This window comes from Arachis ipaensis, chromosome B8 (assembly GCF_059453495.1).
Source record: "Arachis ipaensis isolate K30076 ecotype BB chromosome B8, ASM5945349v1, whole genome shotgun sequence".
Lineage (NCBI taxonomy): Eukaryota > Viridiplantae > Streptophyta > Magnoliopsida > Fabales > Fabaceae > Arachis > Arachis ipaensis.
In genome coordinates, this window is record NC_142443.1 from 87,922,092 (window position 1) to 87,943,695 (window position 21,604).

The following is a 21,604-nucleotide window of genomic DNA, read 5'->3' on the forward strand; positions in this document are numbered from 1 at the left end:
GGCATGACCTCTACAAGAATGACTCATTTCTCTTGGCATTCCATTCATCATTCTCTTGTTCCAGTACTTGCTTAGGAACAAGCAAGCTTTAAGTTTGGTGTTGTGATGCCAGGGCATTTTGGCCAGTTTCACTGACCTTTTCTTTACTGTTTTTAGGGTAGTTTCATGCATTTCCTTAGAAAATAAGCTAGTTTTGGGTAGATATTCACTTACATCTTGATTCAAGCATACATTGTATACTTTACATGATTTCATGAGGATTTTGCATGAATTTTATGACAAATTTGATGTTGCATTTCCCATGACTTGGACCAGAACTTTGATGCACTTGATTGCTTGATTTCAGGACAAAGGAAGCAAAGAAGAACCACATTAGTGGCTACGTTAGTTACACTAACGCGGGCTCTAATGTGGAATGGGAGTAACTTGCAAAGTTAATGAGAAAAGTAATCGCCAATAACGCTCTCGAAGCCATCATTGCCCACGTTAAGAGTTACGTTAACTAAGTTAACGTGAACTCTAACGTGGAAGAAAGGAAAGGGAGCCAACGTTAGTGACACTTAACATTATCACTAACGTTGGACCAAGCTCATAAGTGGCCACGTTAAGAGCCACATTAACTTAGTTAACGTGGCCTCTAACGTTAAGAAGTAAAGGGGAAGCCAACGTTAGTGACATTCAACTTTGTCACTAACGTTGGCCAAGTCACAATAAGCCACGTTAACCTAGTTAACGTGGAAGCTAACGTGAAGAAAGTAGGTGGTCGACAACGTTAGTGACACCAAACATTATCACTAACATTGGGATTAACCCATACAAGCCCCAATAAGCCACGTTAACTCCCACGTTAACCTAGTTAACATGGAAGCTAACGTGAAGAAGGAAGGTGATCGCCAACGTTAGTGACACCTAACATTGTCACTAACGTTGGAAGGAGCCCACACATGCCACAATGAGCCACGTTAACTCCCACGTTAACTTAGTTAACGTGGAAGCTAACGTGAGGAGGAGAGATGATGAGCCAACGTTAGTGACATTCACCTTTGTCACTAACGTTGGAGATGGCTAGCACATCCACGTTAGAGGCCACGTTAACCTAGTTAACGTGGACCCTAACGTGGGAGTTAAGGGCACATTGGAACGTTAGTGACAAAGGTAAGTGTCACTAACGTTCTCGAAGGTTGGCAAGCCTATGTTAAAAGAGCCACGTTAACTAAGTTAACGTGGACTCTAACATAAGGAAGGGAGAGACTTATCAACGTTACTGGGAAAGGTGAGTCCCAATAACGTGTGCAAAGGACATAGAGGCAACGTTTGTGCCACTAACGTTGAAGTTAACGTGGCTCTTACTTTGGTGAGGAACGTTAGTGAAAAAGGTAATTGTCACTAACGTTCTCGAACCCATATTTTCACTAAACGTTAACACCACTAACGTCCTGAGCTAAAGTCTCTGCCCACTTCACACTTTCTCTCTGCAAGTAAAGCCAAGTCCAATGAAGAAGATAACTGCTTCAAACTCAATATCCATAGGCCCATACCCAAGACTTGAAGAGCCAACTAGAATATCAAAAGAGTAGTATATATATGAGTAGCTTTGATTTGAAAAAGAGAGTTGGAAATTATAGGGAGCCTCTTGGCATAGAACTACTCTCTGTATTTTACTTTCTCTGCACTTCTAGTTTTATAATGTATTCTCCATCTTTGTTTTCATTTTCCAGAGCTATGAACAACTAAACCCCTTTCATTGGGTTAGGGAGCTCTGTTGTAATTTGATGGATCAATACTAGTTTTCATTATTCTTCTTCTATCTTTTCTCTTGATTTTACTTGAAAGCTTTCGATCTTCATCCAATTGGGTAGTTATCTTGGAAAAGAAGCTATTCAAACTTGGATCTCTTTTGAGCCTTGAAAGAGGAATGAAGAGATCATGCTATAAATGCTTTCTCATGCTGGACCAAATTGGGTTTGGATGGATATGTGAATATAATCCTCTCAACACTTGATTTGGGAAATGCATGTGGTATAATCAGTGACCATACTTCATCTCTTCTCATGAGCAATTGACCAAGGAATTGGCTATTGATCAAGATTTGAGAGATTGAATTACAAGGAATTGTAATTCGATCACTTAAGATTGCCAAGGAGATCAATGAGTGCATCGATTGAGGAAGAGATGAAAATGAAATTGATCCGGAGAATGCAACATCTCCTGAGCCCAATGAACTCCCCATTTCTGATCTTACCCATTCTCTTTAATTTCTGTCATTTACTTTTATGAGCAATTACCCCATTCCCATTTAAGATTCTACAATTTACTTTCTGTCATCTACATTCAGCTCTTTATTTCCAGCATTTACTTTTCTATTATTTACTTTCCCGCCATTTAATTTTTTGCAATTCTCAACTCAAATTCTGATTCGCTCAACTAGAACATTCCTCTAGTTAAAGTTGCTTGATCAATCAATCCCTGTGGGATTCGACCTCACTCTATTGTGAGTTTTTACTTGACGACAAATTCGGTACACTTGCAGAAGGAAATTTGTTATGAGACAAGTTTTCCGTGCATCAATATACCATATTGAATGAATAGTCATCTCTGTTTCTTGACTTGATACTTTCATTTCACACATTGAATGACAAAAGATCATAGTCTGTGTTGTGCATGAAGTGAGTTCTGGTTCCTTGTCCTTGTTGATGTCAACAAGTTTAAATTTGTTATCCATATATAAACTAAAGGATTGACAGTTTCGCATATGCTACTCGAATTATACTATGTATCTTTGATTTCTTGTATAGTTAAAAAAACTTGATTACAGTTTTGAATAGAGTAGTAACTCTTAAATAATGAGAATAATGTAATTTTACATTGTAGGTGAGTTTGAATGGTTATGGCTTCATCAGTTCCCAGTTCATCAGAACTTATTTGTATAATTATACTATCCATATAAGTATTAGCAGGTGCAACTTCAAGGTATGTCCTATTTTCTAATTCTGGAAGGCATAAATTCTACTCTTTGAATTTTTGGTAGAGCTGAGTTGAGATTGTGGAAAATAGTATAATACTTACTTCTCGAACTGATTGTTAATTCGTTCTTCTTTGTTCTCGTTATATCTAACAGTGAATTTTTTGGTTTAATTTTGGATATCCGTAATAGAGGAATTGGCTGTCGACTTTGGTTCAATCATCTTATTGACATGAGGCAATTTAATCAAAGGGGTCAAGACCTTTTCATTAAAGTCCCTAGCTCAGAGTTAGGTAACTATTTTTTCATCCTTCATCTCTTTTTCCATTTTGATTTCTTGTGAAATATGTAAATTAGCTAGTTAGGATTTATCATCGCTGCCTCGAGAAGGTTTTAACTTTTCAAATTAATTATTAAAAAAAAGGTAAGTTTATTAGTAAAGTAGGTTATAAGAGGAGTTACAGAATTTCAGTAATGCAGAATTTTTGAATATGAGCAGCAAGAGAATTGAACGGAATTGAATGGAACTTTTGCTGAGAAAATATGAACAGTTGTATTGTGAGCCTCACTTTAAGGTACAATCAATGTATTTTTCCCTCATTTTCCTGTTAGAAAGGTAAATCAATTTCTTTCTGTTTGATGTGTGTTCTGTTAATTTCTCTCTCTCTCTCTCTCTCTCTCTCTCTCTCTCTCTCTCTTAAACTATGAGCAGAAAATGTCAAAGTTGTGGTCAGAAGACAGTGAATTTACCTCCGTTCGGGAAGGTCTCTATTTTCTCACTTGTAGTATTATTATTTTCTGTGGCATTTGCGATTTTTTGGGATGCTACTATAATAAGTCTTTATAATGTTCATTATTTCCTCTGTAGTAAGTACAATTACTCTCCTACTACAAGGACAATAACACAGCCATGGCTACTTCAGTTTCAACCATAGAAGTTGTCAAAGGAACTCCAGTATGATACTTTTACCTTACTTGGTTACTTTCAATTAATTATATTCACTCAATTTATCACTTCTAGTTTTAAACTATGTATAGGATTAGGATAGTAATTGGATTGGATGCAGTGTGAATTAGTAATCAGTTATAGATACCAAATAAGAAAAATAATGATCATGCGGACTATGGATACATACATATCATTAATTTGTGAATTATCAATATATCTAGATGCGGTTCATGATTTCTTGTTGATGCACGGAAACTTGTCTCTGAACAAAATTTCCCTCGGTAAGTATACCAAATTGTCGTCAAGTAAAAACTCACGATAGAGTGAGGTCGAATCCTACAGGGATTGATTGGTCAAGCAACTTTAATCAGAGGAATGTTCTAGTTGAGCTAAGCAGAAATTGAGTTGATATTTGTAGAAACATAAATGGCGGGAAAGTAAATAACAGAAAGTGTAAATGCTGGAAATAAAGAGCAAAATGTAAATGGCAGAAAGTAAATTGCAGAATCTTAAATGGGGATTTGGGGAAATAAACATAAAAGTAAATGGCAAAAAGTAAAGAGAATGGGTAAGATCAGAAGTGAGTGATTCATTGGGCTCAAGAGATGTTGTATTCTCCGGATCAAGTTCATTCTCATCTCTTCCTCAATCAATGCATTCATTGATCTCCTTGGCAATCTTAAGTGATTGGATTCCAATTCCTTGGCAACCCAATCTCTCAAATCTTGATCAATAGCCAATTCCTTGGTCTAATTGCTCATGAGAAGAGATGAAGTATGGTCACTGATTATACCACATGTATTCCCAAATCAAAGTGTTGGTAGGATTATATGTCACCATATCCATCCAAACCCCAATTTGGTCTAACATGAGAAAGCATTTCTAGCATGATCTCTTCATTCCTCTTCCAAGGTCCGAATAGATCCAAGTATGAATAGCTTCTTTTCCAAGACAACTACCTAATAGGATGAAGAGTGAAAGCTTTCTAGTAAAATCAAGAGAAAAGAAAGAAGAAGAATAATGAAAACTATTATTGATCCATCAAATTACAACAGAGCTCCCTAAGCCAATGAAAGGGGTTTAGTTGTTTATAGCTCTAGGAATGGAAAGCATAAATGAAAAGTACATTTCCCAAAATAAAACTAGAAGTTGCAGAGAAAGTAAAATATACAGAGTGTAGTTCTTCCAATGCCAAAAGCTCTCTACTAGTTCAAAACTACTCCTATATATACTACTCTTCTGATCTTCTAGTTGGCTCTTCAAGTCTTGGATATGGGCCTTTGGATCTTTTGAAGCAGTTACAGTTCTTCAGTGGGCTCAGCTTTGCTTGCAGAAAAAGTGTGAGTTAGGCATGGACGTTAGTTAGGACGTTAGTGGTGTTAACGTTAAGTGAAAATGTGGGTTCAAGAACGTTAGTGACGATTACCTTTTTCACTAACGTTCCAAGCCAAAAAATGGTCCACGTTAACTTCAACGTTAGTGGCACTAACGTGACCACTAACGTTGCGTCTTGGTCCTTCGCAAACGTTATTGGCATTCACCTTTTCCAATAACGTTGCTTATTGTCCCTTTTCCCCACGTTAGAGTTCACGTTAGTATAACTAACGTGACCCTTAACGTGGGCATGCCTAAGCTTCGAGAGTGTTAGGGACACTTACCTTTGTCACTAACGCTCCAAACGCCCCTCTTTCCCACGTTAGAGTTCACGTTAGTTGGATTAACGTGACCACTAATGTGGTGGTGATTGCCATCTCCAATGTTAGTAAAAAAGGTGAGTGTCATTAACGTTGGTCCATCAATTCTTCCTCCACGTTAGCTTCCACGTTAATGTAATTAACGTGGCAACTAACGTGGGCAATAGTGGCTTAATCCAACGTTAGTGACAAAGGTGAGTGTCACTAACGTTGGCGATTCCTTGTTCCTTCCACGTTAGAGTTCACGTTAATGTACTTAACGTGACTCTTAACGTGGCCAAGTGTGCCCTTTTTCCAACGTTAGTGGTATTCACTTTTACCACTAACGTTGGAGCTTCCTTTCTCCTCCACGGTAGCTTCCACGTTAATGTAATTAATATGGCAACTAACGTGAGCTATAATGGCTTTCGAAGGCATTATTGGCGATCACTTTTCTCATTAACATTGCAAGCTTATGCCCATTCCACGTTAGTGGTCACGTTAATTAGACTAACATGGCTACTAACGTGGTTCTTCCTTGCTTCCTTTGTCCTGAAATCAAGCAGTTAAGTACATCAAAGCTCTATTCCAAGTCATGAGATCATGTATTATCTAATTTGTCATTCAATTCATGCATAATTCTCATGAAATCATGTAAAGTTCACCATGTTTGCTTGAATCAAGATGTAAGTGAATATCTACCCAAAACTTGCTTATTTACTAGGAAAATGCATGAAACTACCCTAAAACAGTAAAAGAAAAGGTCAGTGAAACTGGCCAAAATGCCTTGGCATCACAACACCAAACTTTAAGCTTGCTTGTCCCTAAGCAAGTACTGAAACATAAGAATGATGAATGAAAGAACAAGAGAAATAAGTTCTTATTATAAAAGTAAAGCTCTAGGTTTATGGGGTTTCATGCATAGCAGCTTAGGTTTATTCCTTTACTGGTTTCCAGGTCCTTATCATGCTTTTGAGTACTTACTTGATTGCATCCTATGAGATCCTTATTCTTTGATAAGATCCTCCCCCTTTTTTTTCTCAAGGTTTATTGCATCCTTAGGCCAAGTGCTCTGTGAGGGGGCGACTCTTTAAAATAAGCTTTCAGCCAACACTCCCGAACCAGTTGGTTCAAGGTGCTAGGTGTTTAAATACCCCTAAGGACTTACTCTCTCAAGTCTCTCTCCCCCATATATGCACACCACAGGCACATGGTTTGTTATTTTCTTTCCTTGAGGCCTTGGTGTCCAGCACCTCTTTGGGTTACTAAATGTTCTGTAGCAAGGTTGCTCTTGATAGTGGATTTTCAGTTGGTAATCCCGGGTTAGTTAACCCAAGATACCAAGTGATGAAGCACTCCTAAGAACTTATTCATCCAAGCAGATCCTTGGTACAAGATTACCACAGACACATCCCTCAAGATTCAAACTATTGGTGCCTAGCCTTATTTCTTATTACTTTTCTTTCTTTTTCAACTCTTATTGTTCTTTTTCTTTTTTCTTATTAGGATCTTGTTATTTAGCTGGTCTCATACAATGTGCTTCAAGCATGTAATTCAATGCATAAGTGTCCTTCCACCTTACTGGTGAACCAACTTAGCTAACCTATTACCACACCACAAACCTTGAGAACTTACTCCACAATATGAACCCCACTCTGGTTTTTCTTTTCATAACATTCTCTTTTATTAAATTCAAAGGGCAAGTATACAAGTAAGTAGGATGAAGATGAAAACAGGTAACTTGGACCAACACACATAGATTTAATAACTGAAAATGCTAAAGACAGAATTGAAAATTGCTAAGTTACTATGGAAGCATGTTCTATTTCATACATGATTTTCCTTATTTAGATTTGAAAAAGATAAAACGAAGAGGGAACTCCACCACCTTTTACTCATGGGGCTGCCCATGCTCTCTCTCTTGTTTGTCCTCTTTGTGCCCTTCTTGAGTGCTTGAACCCCCATTTCCCTTGCTCTTTCCAATCAAATTTTTTCAGAAGCCAGCATCTTCCATCTTCTTTTTCAATATTTTCTTCTGTTGTTTCACCTTCCTTTCCTCTTGTTCTGTTAGATCCTTTTGAACTGTATCATATCTGGGGATTACAGAGTGTAAATTATGCATATGCCCAATCATATAGTTCAACTTGGCTTGAGTCTTTATGTTGAATTCTTCCCTTTGTAGTTGTCGTCCTTCATTAAGCATGCTGAACTCGTTGAATGCTTTTGTCTGAGCTAGCTGACGCTGGTTGAGTTCTTGAAGGCATTTATCTTGACGTTCTTGCCTTTCAGTCACTTGATTGATGGCCTGAGTGAGCTGGGAATAGTGTTCCTGTTGCTGCTCCAGTTGTTTTTTCTGTCACTCTCCTTGTTGATTCATCCAGCTAGCAAGTAGTTCTTCCTGACAATCCATCCGCTGGGATTGAAGGTGTAGTTGTTGCTCTTGCCCTTCCATATATCTCCTTGCCAAGTCCTCAATGGCTCCTTGAATGTGGCCCAGATTTATATTGGTTGGATCATAGTACTCTTCTTGCTGGTATTCTTCTTGATGAGATTTTTCTTGGTGAGGTCCTTCTTGTGATGTTCTTTTCCCTATTTGAGGCCTTATTTGTTGTTGGGCGGGTGCCACATAAGTTATACGCTGGAGCATAACTAACCTTCCAGGGTTTACCCAATGTAGATTGCTATCTTCGAATACCACCTTGGCCTTCTTACATAGTCTCACAATGGTGCTGGGGTACAAAAGCCGAGCACTCGGATCACTCTTTTCGGCTGCCTCTTGGATTCCTTCAGCTATAATTTCATGCACATTGATGTCTCCACCGCTCATAATGCAATGTAGCATGGTAGCTCGAGCAATGTTGACCTCGAAATTGTTTGAGGCTGGGAGGATAGATCTTCTCACAAGCTCAAACCATCCCTTGGCTTCCGGGATGAGGTCTCCTCTTCTGATGAACCGTGGCGTCTTATCTGAATACCTCTCCCAGTCTGATCCTATGACACACATGTCGTTCACAATTTCTTCAAGCTCATCATTGTCGGGGTGACGAGAGAACTTTTGCGTGGTCTAGAAAATTGCGGATAAATCCTCGTTACAAGTATAATTTCTAAACCTTCAAAAGTCCTTTCATACAAACATTTTGGGTGTCACAAGTAACAAACCCCTTAAAAATTGTTAACCGAGTATTCAAACCTCGGGTCGTCTTCTCAAGGAACTGCAAGGAAGTATATTCTTATTATTGGCTATAAAGGTTGTAATCGGGGTTTAGAAGATGAGAAGCAAGTAATTTAAATGACAAGTAAAGTAAATGGCAATTAAAATAAATAAATACTGTAAAGTAAAGTTTTGGCAAGGTAAGAGAAGTCGGAGGTCCAACGTAGTTATCTCCCTCAACTATAATGAAAGTTGAATCTAAACTCCACTTGGTCAACCTTTACTAGGGCAAAGGAAAGTCAATGGACTAATTAATCTGGCCTTTGAATCCTATTTATTTTCTAAGAAAAGGTTGGGATTACTTAAGTTCAGCTCAATTTGCAAGATAATGATTATCAATTATGTTGAGTTTAATAACTGTTGAGTTACTGAATCTTTAACCAGAACCAAAAGGGGAAAAAAGTAAAATTGCTGAAATAATAAAGACGTCCTTAGATGGGAAGCAGTGATAACTTAAATCAAAGAGCTGTCTATAACATGGAATAATTCGTAAATCAAATTATAATAATCAATTCAAATGTTGGAATAAATAAATAAAAGTAAAACTAAAATAAAAGAACATTAAACCTGGGATCCAGAGTTACTCTTAAAACAAGAAGAAATCCTAAATCCTAAAAGAGAGAGAGAGATCTGCCTCTCAACTAAATCTAAATCATTGAAAGGTAAAAATATGCGAGCTCCCTTTGAATGGGTGCATTCCCACACTTTATAACCTCTGGTCTATGTTGTCTGTACTTGGATCTGGGCCAAAAGGGCTTCAGAATTCGCTGGGGGCATATTCTGTAAATTCTGATACGTGACCTCTGTCACGCGTCCGCGTGGGTCACGCGGTCGCGTCATTTGGAGCTTTTCCTTGTCACGCGGTTGCGTTAGTCATGCGACCGCGTCATGTGTGTTCTGCTTAAGGCGCGCGGTCGCGTCAGTCGTGCGGCCGCGTCGCTGCTGATTCGTGCTTGGCACGCGATCGCGTCATCCATGCGATTGCGTGAATACCAGTTTCCTTCAAAGCTCCATTTTGCTTTCTCCTTCCATTTTTGTATGTTTCCTTTTCCATGCTTTAAGTAATTCTGCCTTAGAAAATCTGAAACTACTCAACACACTAATCACGGCATCGAATGGAAATAAAGGTAATTAAAATAATTAATTTTTAAAGCTTAGGAAACATGTTTTTCACAGTATGACATAATAAGGAAGGGAAAGTAAAACCATGCAATTAATGTATAAATCACTCTAATTAAGCACAAAAGAACTCATGAAATATGGGTTTATCAACCTCCCGACACTTAAACACTAGCATGTCCTCATGCTAAATCCAAGGTAACTAATTAATGTTAAAGTGATGGAATGTTATGAAATGCAACCTATGCTAAATGCATCTACCTAATGAGTCATGCAATTCTAATTCATCCATTCATATATAAAGCCTACATGTAGTCAAATTATTTCACATTCTCAAGGAGATATATATACATATATAGCTAACCCTCAAATAATAAAGCAAATGAGATGAGAGAAAAAAAAAACTTGCAAGACAATCAGAGATAAATGTTTAATGAGCTTTTGAACCCTCACTGGATTTTGTGTTTTCTCTCTAATCACTCAGTGTTTATTGGGTTAATCACTCTATTCTTCTTTTTATTCTTCATTTCTATAACTTTGTTTTTCGTCTAACCAATCAACAATTATAGAACATAGTCATACCAAAACTCATGAGGTCTTTTATTAAGGTTGTAATGGGGTCAAGGCAAAGGGTAAGGATATATGTATAAGGCTAAGTGAGCTAATAAGTGAATCCTTAATTAGACTAAGATCTCACCTAACATACATACTTAGTAAAACAATGCTTCTTTACCTATTCTCCTTATTTTTTCGCTTTTGATGTCACATGCTCATGTTTCAATTCTTGTTTGTATCCCATGTGCATTGCTTTTTATTTTGCATTGGGAGGTTCTTTTTTTTTTTTTGTACCCCCTTATTTACATGCTTGAAAACTAACTTTTTTTTTTGAGTTCACATGGTAATTAAAGCACTTTGATTTTCTCATGAACATGCTTCCCAAATATATTTTATTTCTTTTAACTTTTCTACCTTTTGTTTCTATCATCCATGTTCCCAAAAGGTATCCCACATTTAACTCTATTAAGGATTTTCTATCTTAAGCTAACCAAGGATTCACTTGGGATTTTCTTTTGTTTTTCTGCTTAAGGCTAGTAATTTGGCTAAATAGAATAAAGGGGTTTTAAAAGGCTCAAGGGGGCTAACAAGGGTGATGTAAAAGGTAGGCTAATTTGGGATAAGTGAGCTAAAATCAAATGATGGCCTCAATCATTATTTTGAGATGTACCTATATTCTATAATCGGATATATAGACTAAAACAAAGTAAAGAACACTAGAATAAGAAAGAAGGTTGGAACACACAGGAATAAAATTATGGTTTGAATGCAACCATACAATTTAAGCTCAAAACTCACAGGCTATGTGTTCTCTAGCTGAAAAATTATTTATCACTTATGTATGTCATGCAGGTTTAGTTAAAAATTCTCATTATTCTCTTAAAAAGTAATTTAGGGTAGCCTTTGAAGTTTTAATGTTTCTCCTTGATGAAATGTTGTCAGTTTAACTACATCATGTAATGCTATATATACAAGGGTTTATGGATCTAAATCTATTATGTTCAAGTTTCTAGCTTACTCTTTTTTATATTTGTCAATTTAAACTAAGCTATAATTAAGCTATCTTATGTAAAAAGGTAAACTATACTAATTGATCCACTAATAAGTTAGAATTGCAAACTAAACTAAATAACTAAAATGAACTAAATAACTAAAATATGAACAAAAAATGTAAAATGCAGAAAATAGAGTAAAATACAGAAGTAGCAATGTATAAGTACTCAGAAAATAACAATAAAAGAAAAAGAGAAAAATACAGAAAAATATCCAAAATAAAAGAAAAAGTATGTAGTAGTTCACCAAAATAAACGCCAGAGATGGCGACCTCCCCACACTTAAAATGAAGCATCGTCCCCGATGCTCAATCAAGCCGGGTGTGAAGGAGTGTCATCACTGGTAGGGATGGTAGCAGGGGTCTCTATGGCGGTGGTGGGCTGAGAGGCTGACTGCTGTAGAGGGGGGACTGACTGGATCGGGATCTCCGGTTCTGCAGCCTCAAGCTGATGTGGGGCCTCCTGCTGTGGTGTAGCGTGCTCTGTGCCTGCCTGCTGATGAGTCTCCACCTGGGAATGAGGCTCCTCCTCGTGCTCATCCTCCTCCTCCTCTGATGGATCTGATGGTGTGTCGGGCTCGGAGGGGATGTCGGCGCCCTGTCTGATCATCAGCTTTAGATGGGAATAGCGTCGCCTGCTGCGGCGCTCCAATCTCTCATACCGGCGCCTGTTACGGCGCTCCATCTGATCAAGCTGGCGGAATAGACGGTGCACGAGGCGATAAACCGGCTCAGAGGCGGGTGGAGGTGTAGTGGTGGCAGCAGAGGCAGCTGGGGCAGCTGTGGATGAAGAGGGTCCAGCAGACGGAGGGGCTGTCTCATCAGTAGCAGTGACAGATGGTGGTCTGTATCCCAAAGCAAGGAAGTTCCTGCTGTGAGGGATGATCTTCCAGCAGTCTGCTGCTGGTGGTCGCTCATCGGCATCCTCCCAAGGCACATCAGCCTGACGGCCTAGCCGTGTAACCAGATAAGGAAAGGGGAGGGTGCCTCGGACGTGGACCCTGGCCATAAAATTCCGGATGAAACGAGGCAAGTACAGGTCCTTACCCTCCAACACACACCAGAGGAGGGTGATCATGGCAGCCGGGATCTTAGTCTCATGAGTACTCGGCATCACATAGTTGCTCAAGATCTGATACCATAGCTGAGCCTCATCATTCAAGTACACTCTCTTGATCCCTCGAGGCATAGTGGTGTCCTGACCTATCTCCCAAGGAACAGCAGGGTTGAGAGCTATCCATGCCTTCACAGCATCCCAATCAAACCGCATCTGGCCCATGTCCTCCTCAGCCTGTGCATAACCATCTGGCTGATCGGACTTGGCTGGGAGCTGGAGAATGGCCTCTATGGCCTCCTCAGTGACCAGAATTTGCTTTCCCCTCAGGTTCACTGCATCTAGGGTAGTAAGGTAGTAGTTGCAATAGAATTTCTGTACCCAAGATGCATTGACCTCTATCAGTGGTCTCTCCAGAAAGAACCAGCCCCTTTGCTTGATTTGCTTAGTGGTGTATTACTGGAGGGCTTCTGGAATCTTCAAGGTACGTTCCAGGTATAGATTTCTGGAGTTTGCAAAATTCGGGTACCTCAGCTCACAGTACCGGTTTGCAAATTTTATAGGATCAGTCGAAGGGAGCAGCTGGTCAGCTTTTTCCTGCTGTGTGAAGTTCTTCTCCCGCCATGAGGAATCGTGCATTAGAGCAATGATGGACTGGGAGGAATCTCCTTGCTTGCGCTTTCCAGTAGCCTTGCCTTTGCCTTTCCTTTGTGAGGCAGACATCCTGAAAAAAAGAAAACCAGGAAATGGATAAAATAGGAAAGCAAATAGGCAATTTAAACAAAGGAAACGCAAAGCGGTAAGGGAGAAATAGAATACGGAAAATGAGTAATTGAATTGTGATTGAATTAATGTTAAATGGAAAGAAAAAAAATCAATATGCCATAGTGAGAAAGTTAGAGGAAGTGAAAGGGATCAGAAAAGAGATCAAGAGGGTTAGTATGGTAAAAAGAAATTAGTAAATTAAAATTAGTGAGTTAGGAAAGTAAGTGGCATAGAAAAAAAAAATTCCATATAACAAGGATTCACATGTAAGAATAGAAGTACTCATAATCGAATAAAGAAAACAGGGTGATGCTGATTCGAATAGAAATAAAGAAATCAGAAATTGGAATCAGTGAATCACAAATGCAGGTTATGAACCAGGAAATCAAAGAGGATAAGAAAGTGGCCCTAGCATTCATGAAATGGTTTGGGGGAAGTGGAGTAAAACAGAGTTGCCAAACCAAAACAAGAATGAAAACAATTTTCAAAAAAAAATTTGGGCAGCATTCCGGCTAAAATTGGATTGTCCCAGAAAATAAACAGCAATCATATCAGTTTATATGAATTAAAAAAAATCAAGCTGCATGTACAGAGATATAAAATAAACAAAAAAAACTTAATGTAAACAGCAGCAACATACAAGAAAGCAGCATATGAATCATGATTATAGCAGCAACAGATGTGCACATAGGATAAAACAGAAGTAAGAACAGTGCAAGTAAATAGTCCTAGATCCACTAACCACAGCCAAAGCTACCTAACATCCTAAAAATCCACTACAACATGCAAGTCTAGCTATCCTAATCATGAACATAAACGGAATAAAAAAATACAGAAAAGTGACGAACGGATAGAAAGGGTTGCGTGTTGCGGAACCTGGTAAGCGGAAGGGGTGGAACAGGGAAGAAGGTGACTGCGGCGGCGTCCGGTGCGGTGGTAGTGCACGGCGTCGTGGTGGCGGCTAAGGGGGCAGTGGTGGAGGGAGGTGTTAGGGTTAGTGAGAGAGGAAGAGGATAGGGGAAGGGAGGGCGGTGGTTGTTGCTGGCTGAAGGGGGTGGGTGGCGGAGAGGGGGGCGCGGCTGTGGTGGAGAGGGGAGGAGAGAGGAAGAAGGGAGAAGAAGGGAGGGGAGGGGGTTGGGGTGGCGGCGGCGTCTAGGTGGTCGGCGGTGGCGGCTGGGTGGTGCCGGGTGGTGGTTGGAGGGAGAGGGAGCAGAGAGGGAGAAGAGGGTTGGGGGTGGGGGGCTCGCGACTGATAGGGTTCGCGGGCTGGGGGAGTTATATTTTTGAATCCACGCGGCCACGTGGGGCACGCGGTCGCGTGGTTGGGACGAAAATGGGAGTGACGCGATCGCATGGGGTGCGCGATCGCATGAGAGGGGGGAAGAAGGGTGACGCGATCGCGTGGGTCGCGCGATCGCGTCGCTGGAATTTGTGCTAAATGCACGACTCCAGCGCCGTTTTAGCGCAACTCTCTGTCTCCTTTTGGGGTGATGTGCAATCCATGTGACGCGATCGCATCGCTCACGCGGTCGCATGGGTTTGGTATTTGGGTAAGTGACGCGATCGCATAAGGCATGCAATCGCGTGGGCCAATTTGTGCGAAACGCACAGGGGCCGCACGATTCCAGTCCAACTTTCTGTTCGTTGGATCCTTACGCCGATATATATATCACGCGGCCGCGTGGGTCACGCGGTCGCGCGGGTGGTGTTTTCCGTGATATAACGCGATTGCATGGGGCATGCGGTCGCGTCGTGCATCCCCCTTTTTTTTTTGTGCATGAAAAATGTAGAATGCAATGATTAATAAGAATGTTATGCATGATTCTAGGTTTAATAAATTAAAATGAAAAAGGAAAAATGAAAGCAATTAACAAGAAATAAATTGAAAAAGAAGCGACCATACCCTGGTGGGTTGTCTCCCACCTAGCACTTTTAGTTAAAGTCCTTAAGTTGGACATTGGAGGAGTATCCTGTTATGGTGGCTTATGTTTAAATTCGTCCAAAAATCTCCACCAGTGCTTGGAATGCCAATAGCCTCCGGGGTCCCAAACTAGGCATGTAAAGCTTCTGAGCAGCTTCAAACAGATATTCAGCCTCCCGGGATGACGAATGTCAGAATATAATCCATGATCCCAAGCTGTGTTTTTAGATCCGCCTCCATTTTGATTTGTAAGTTTCCATTCAGGCGGGTTAAAAAGTAGAATCTCACCGTGGTGACCAAACGTTCTCCGTGATCTATGCAATTGAGCATGATATTAATCCGTGTACTTCGAGGTGAAGCGTGGAACCTTATTAAACCTGGTGCACCAGCTCTGAGTATGAGCCAATTCCCTCTTACTCTTAATGCCGCAGAGAGCTCTAAGTTGGCCATCTGTTTCGAGCAAACCATATTCAAGTGAATAAGTAAAATTATAAGTTAAGGATTGTACCCACTTGAAGCTTGTATTAGGTGGTAATGGCCTTGGGATAGGTGTTTTTGGTGGTTCTGCAAGTTCCGTTTCCTTGTGCTCTTCTGTGAATTCTTCCACTTCCTTGCAAAGGTCTTCAATTGTATCTGTATCCTGGTCAAAGTCTTCTATGTCTTCCTCATCACTTGAGTCATAGATTGGAGGTTGAGAGAAATCTACCTCCGCATCATCTTCATATTCACTTGGGGAAAATTCTTCGATCTCAGAGAATTCACTTGCGGACGCAAGCTCATCACTAGGAGAACTAGACTTGTGACTAAGATACAGAGGGTAGTTGATAAACCACTATTTTATGGTTTATCTTGTGCTCAATTGAGTGGATTTCATCAACTCTTTACCCACTTATTCATAATATTTGCATGGTTTTATATTTCCTTCCTGATTTTGTGCTATGATTGAAAACATGCTTCTTTGATCTTATATTTACTTATTATTAATCCTCTCCTATTACCATTAGATGCCTTGATATGTGTGTTAAGTGTTTTCAGAGATTACAGGGCAGGAATGGTTCAGATGATGGAAAGGAAGCATGCAAAAGTGGAAGGAATACAATAAGTTGGAGAAATTGCTAAGCTGTCCAGCCTGAACTCTTTGCACTCAAACGGCTATAACTTTAGCTACATAGGTCCAAATGACACGGTTCCAGTTGCATTGGAAAGCTAACGTCCGGGGCTTCGATTTGATATATAATATTACATGGTTTCCCTGACGCTAGGCGACGCGAACGCGTGATCCACGCGGACGCGTCGTATCTGCAAACTTCAATCCGTGCGGCCGCATGGACGACGCCTCCGCGTCACTTGTCCGCGATCTGAACGTACCAGAATACGCAGGGGGCGATTTCTGGGCTGTTTTTGACCCAGTTTTTGGCCCAGAAAACACAGATTAGAGGCTATAAAGTGGGGGAATGCATCCATTCAAAGAGAGCTCGCCAATTTAGTTATTTCCCATGTTTTAGATCTAGTTTTGAGAGAGGTTCTCTCCTCTCTCTCTCTCGTAGGATTTATGACTTCTCTTAGTTTTAGGAGTAACTCTCAATCCGAGGGTCTTTATTTTTATTTATTTTTCCAATTTAGTTTATGAACCCTTCATGTTAGATTATAATTTCCCTTATTAATGTTATTTGAGGTATTTCAATTCATGATTGCTTTCATTAATTTATGTTATTGTTGCTTTACATCTGAAGGCATTTTTATTCCAGCAAATTTACTTTTTTTCCTCTTTTGGTCTTGGTTAAGAAAGCAGTAACTCAGGAGTTATCTTATCTCAACATAATTGATAGTTGTTATCTTTGCTAATTGAATTGAGCTTCAATAATCCGAACCTTTTCTTAGGAAATAAAAAGGATTCGAAGATCAAACTAATTACTCCCTTGACTTTCCTTTATTTTAGTAAAGGTTGACCAAGTGGAATTAAGATTCGACTTTCATTGTTATTGATAAGGATAACTAAGTCTGGACTTCCAATATCTCATACCTTGCCCAAATGTTTGCTTTACAGTATTTATTTATTTTTAATTGCCATTTAAATTATTTGTCATATTTGTTCCTCATTCTTGAAACCCCGAATTTACAATCTCCATAACCAATAATAAGAACATACTTTCCTGCAATTCCTTGAGAAGACGACCCGAGGTTTGAATACTTCGGTTAACAATTTATTTAAGGGTTTGTTACTTGTGACAACTAAAACGTTTGTATGAAATGACTTTTGAAGGTTTAGAAACTATACTTGCAACGAGGATTTATCAGCAAATTTCTAGACCACGCAAAAGTTCCTCTCATCAAAATGGCGCCGTTGCCGGGGAACTGCTAACGTGTGCCTTATTATTGGTTATTGTACGTATTTTTCTTTTACTTGTTTATTTATTTCTGTTTTTCCTTTTTTATTTTATTTGCTACTATGAATTCTCACCCCTCTCGCTTTGAGTTTGGTTCTAACTTTGTTGAAGGAAATAGAAGTTACAACAGGAATATGCATCAAGGTCAGACCAATCAAAGATGGATGGAGCCAAGAGGATCTAATCAACCCTTTAGGCAACAACACCCTCCAAGATATCACGGACAACGACCATTCTACAATGCATACCCCGCTGATAGATATGGTGGACAACCTTGTAACTACCAACAAGCCCCACCCCGTGCCTATAGACCATCCTCTCAACATAACCTCGAACCACCACACTCACAAGCTTCTCTTCACCATTCGCTACCGTATGATCCTTTTCTACCCCAGTTCCAATCCAATCACCCCCAAGCACCACCACTTCCCTATGTTTCATGTCCAAATCCATCACCCAGAGAATCAGAGATTCGCCTCAAGGAAACAGTAAATAAATTTCAAACAACCATTCGACAACTGGAGCAAGCAGTAATTCAATTAGCTTCTAGACGCGCGAACATTCAAGGACCAACCACAGCCCCATGTGGACAATCTAATGAAGAGCGTAGCATGAAGGAAATATTAGAAACTCCAGTGGACAAGACAGAGCATGAATTCATACTAGAACAAGTAGAAGAAGCTGTCATTGTACAAGAAGAAGAGTTGGTTGAAGATCTAGGAGACGCTAAACCTCCATGGGAATCCAGAGTTGAGGAGAACTCTGTCAAGTACGTTATAGTTGATGCTAAGGAGGATATTGCACAGTCCACAAGGCAAGTCGTTTATGAAGAACTAGACGGAATAACCCAGGACACAAATTCCCTTGATGATGATAGTCACAAGTCAAGCTCTCTTAGTAATGAACTTGCATCCGCAAGTGAATTCTCTGAGATCGAAGAACCTTCCCCAAATGAATACGAAGATGATGCAGAGGTAGATTTCTCTCAACCTCTAATCTATGACTCAAGTGATGAGGAAGACATAGAAGACTTTGACCAGGACTCAGATGCATTTGAAGAACCTTACAAGGAAATGGAGGAATTCACAGAAGAGCACAAGGGAGAAGAACTTACAGAACCACCAGAAACACCTACCCCAAGGCCATTACCACCCAATACAAGCTTCAAGTGGGTACAATCCTTAACCTTTAACTTTACTTGTTCACTTGAATATGGTTTACTTGAAACAGATGGCCAGCTTAGAGCCCTCTGCGGCTTTAAGAGTAAGAGGGAAATGGCTCGTGCTCAGAGCTGGTGTACAAGGTTCAAAAAGGTTCCATGCTTCAACTTGAAGTGCACGGATTGGTATCATGCTCAACTGAATGTATCTCGGAAAACGTTTAGTCACTATGGTGAGAATCTACTTTCTAAACCACCCGAATGGAAAAATATAGATCAAAATGAAGGCGGATTTAGAATCAAAGTTTGGGATCCTGGAAAATATTCTGATATTCATCACCCCAGTAGCCTGAGACTCTGTTTGAAGTTGCTCAGAAGCTTTAAATGCTTAGTTTGGGACCCCGGAGGCTGTTGGCATTCCAAACATTGGTAGAGATTTCTGGATGAATTTAAACACAAGCCACCATAACACGAAGCTCATCTAATGTCCAACTTAAGGACTTTAACTAAAAGTGCTAGGTGGGAGACAACCCACCATGGTATGATCGTTCCTTTTTTCAATTTTAATTTTATTTAATTTTGTTTGTTTTTGAATTTTATTTTATTATATTGAACCTGGAGTTTTGCATAACATTCATATTAGCATTGCATTCTGCTTTTTTCAGACTAAAAAAAAAAAAAAAAGCGCCACGTGACGCGACCGCATCGGCGACGCGTCCGCGTCACAAGCGCGTTGGGAAGAAAAGAATTCAAGAGAGAGTCACGCGAGAGCGTGGCTGGAGGCGTGCCAATGGCACAAATTGTCCCACGCGACCGCGTCATATAGGAATAATGGCCTCCCACGTGACCGCGTGCCCCACGTGGCTGCGTGACCAGGATTTTGACGTAATAATGGTGCACAGCCGAAAGTTGTGGTAGAGTGGTGCTGGACTGGCGCTGGACGCGCAGTCCATCTCACGTGACCGCGCGCCCCACGCGGCCGCGTCACATCCTACTAAGTGGCCACTCGCGCGATCGCATGCCTCATGTGATCACGTCACCCAATATTTGGCAATTAATGATTTTTTAACAGAGAGTTGTGCGAGAGCGAGGCTGCCCTCGCGCCAGTAGCATAAAACGGGTCACGCGACGGCATGACCGACGCGACCGCGTCAATCAGTTTAAGCGCAAGCTGCACGACCGCGTGCCCCACGCGACCGCGTCGCCTGCGCCGCACAGCTTATCCTAATTTGCCAAATATCTTATCTTTTCGTCCTCAATCCTAATTTTTCCCTCCCTCCTTTCTTACTCACTTCTTTCCCTTCTCATTCTTCTTATCTTTCATTTTATTTTACTTAATTTATTTGCATATTTCATTCATTGCATTTTAATTTAGTGCATATTTTTTTCTTTTCGTTTCTACATTTATTATTTTTCCTTTGGTGTTGATTTTCTTATTTAACTGTTGCAACTTTTCTGGTATTATTTGGTGCTTAGTGACTTGTTTACACTGTTGGGTAATATTATTTAAATCAATGCTATTCTTTTATGATATTTGTATTCCTTTTTGCATTGACATGAGCTTATACTGTCTTTCATTACCCACACTCTCCTCCCCTATGTTTCAAATCTTGCACCACTGGTATGCCATGGCTTCTATTGTTTTCTCACGTACATGTTGAAGCTTCCATGTAAATGAGACCCTTATCATTTGGCATTAACCCACCCATACTTCATTTATTTTCTTATCTTTATTACTGGGTTACCTTTCTTCCCTTTTTCTTTCAGGATGGCCACCCGGAAGGGAACTGGAAGACGTTTACATGGGGAGATAAGACAAGTCCATCTGCACAATCTTTGGAGAAAAGCACCAGTTGTAGCAGCCCGTCCACCACACATCTCAGCATGCACCGAGGACGGTGCAATCTTTAAGTGTGGGGAGGTCGATACCGATCTCCATGGGTTAGCTATTTTCCTCCTTTCAACACCACTGTCTTATTTTCTTTGTTAATTCATTGTTGCATTTACATATTTGATTACATGTTTATTTGATTTTGTGCATTTAGTTACTACTTGGTTGAAGTAATATTTTCTTTGTCAAGAAATTTCTTTTTCAAGAAATTTTTATAGTACTTCACTAATTTAAATTTTAAAAAAAGTTTTTTTGTTAAAACTTGTTTGAAGTTGTATTTGGAACATGTTTTTTGAGCTAAAGAACACACAACCTGTGAGATTTTGAGCTTATTTACATGGTTACATTATTTAACCATAAATTTTTATTCTTGTGTGTTTTCTTCACTATGATTGCAATCTTTGCTTTGTTCCATTCTATATGTCCAATATTTAGTGTATTACATGCTTGCATATGATTGAGGCCATTATTTGTTATTAACTCACTTATCACAAATAAGCCTACCTTTTACATCACCTTTGTTAGCCCCTTGAGCTTAATCCCCTCTTGTTCTATAACCACATTACTAGCCTTAAGTAGAAAAACAAATTAAAAATCCCAAGTGAATCTTTGGTTAGCTTAAGATAGAAATTGTGCATCAACTAAGTGTGGGGAAACTGTGGGAACATGGGTTAATAAGGGAATGTATCATGTTTCTAATTTATTTGAATATTGGGAATTTGGAAAACCTACTAATGAAAAACCAAAATAGAAAAATAATGGAAAACCCATGTGCATTGATAAGTTATGTTTGCTTATATGATTCAAAAAAAAATTTTCAATAAATAAATAGGGGGACAAAATTACCCCAATGCTAAGTTAATAAAAGATCAATGCACATGTGATAAAAGTAAAGAAATATCAAAAA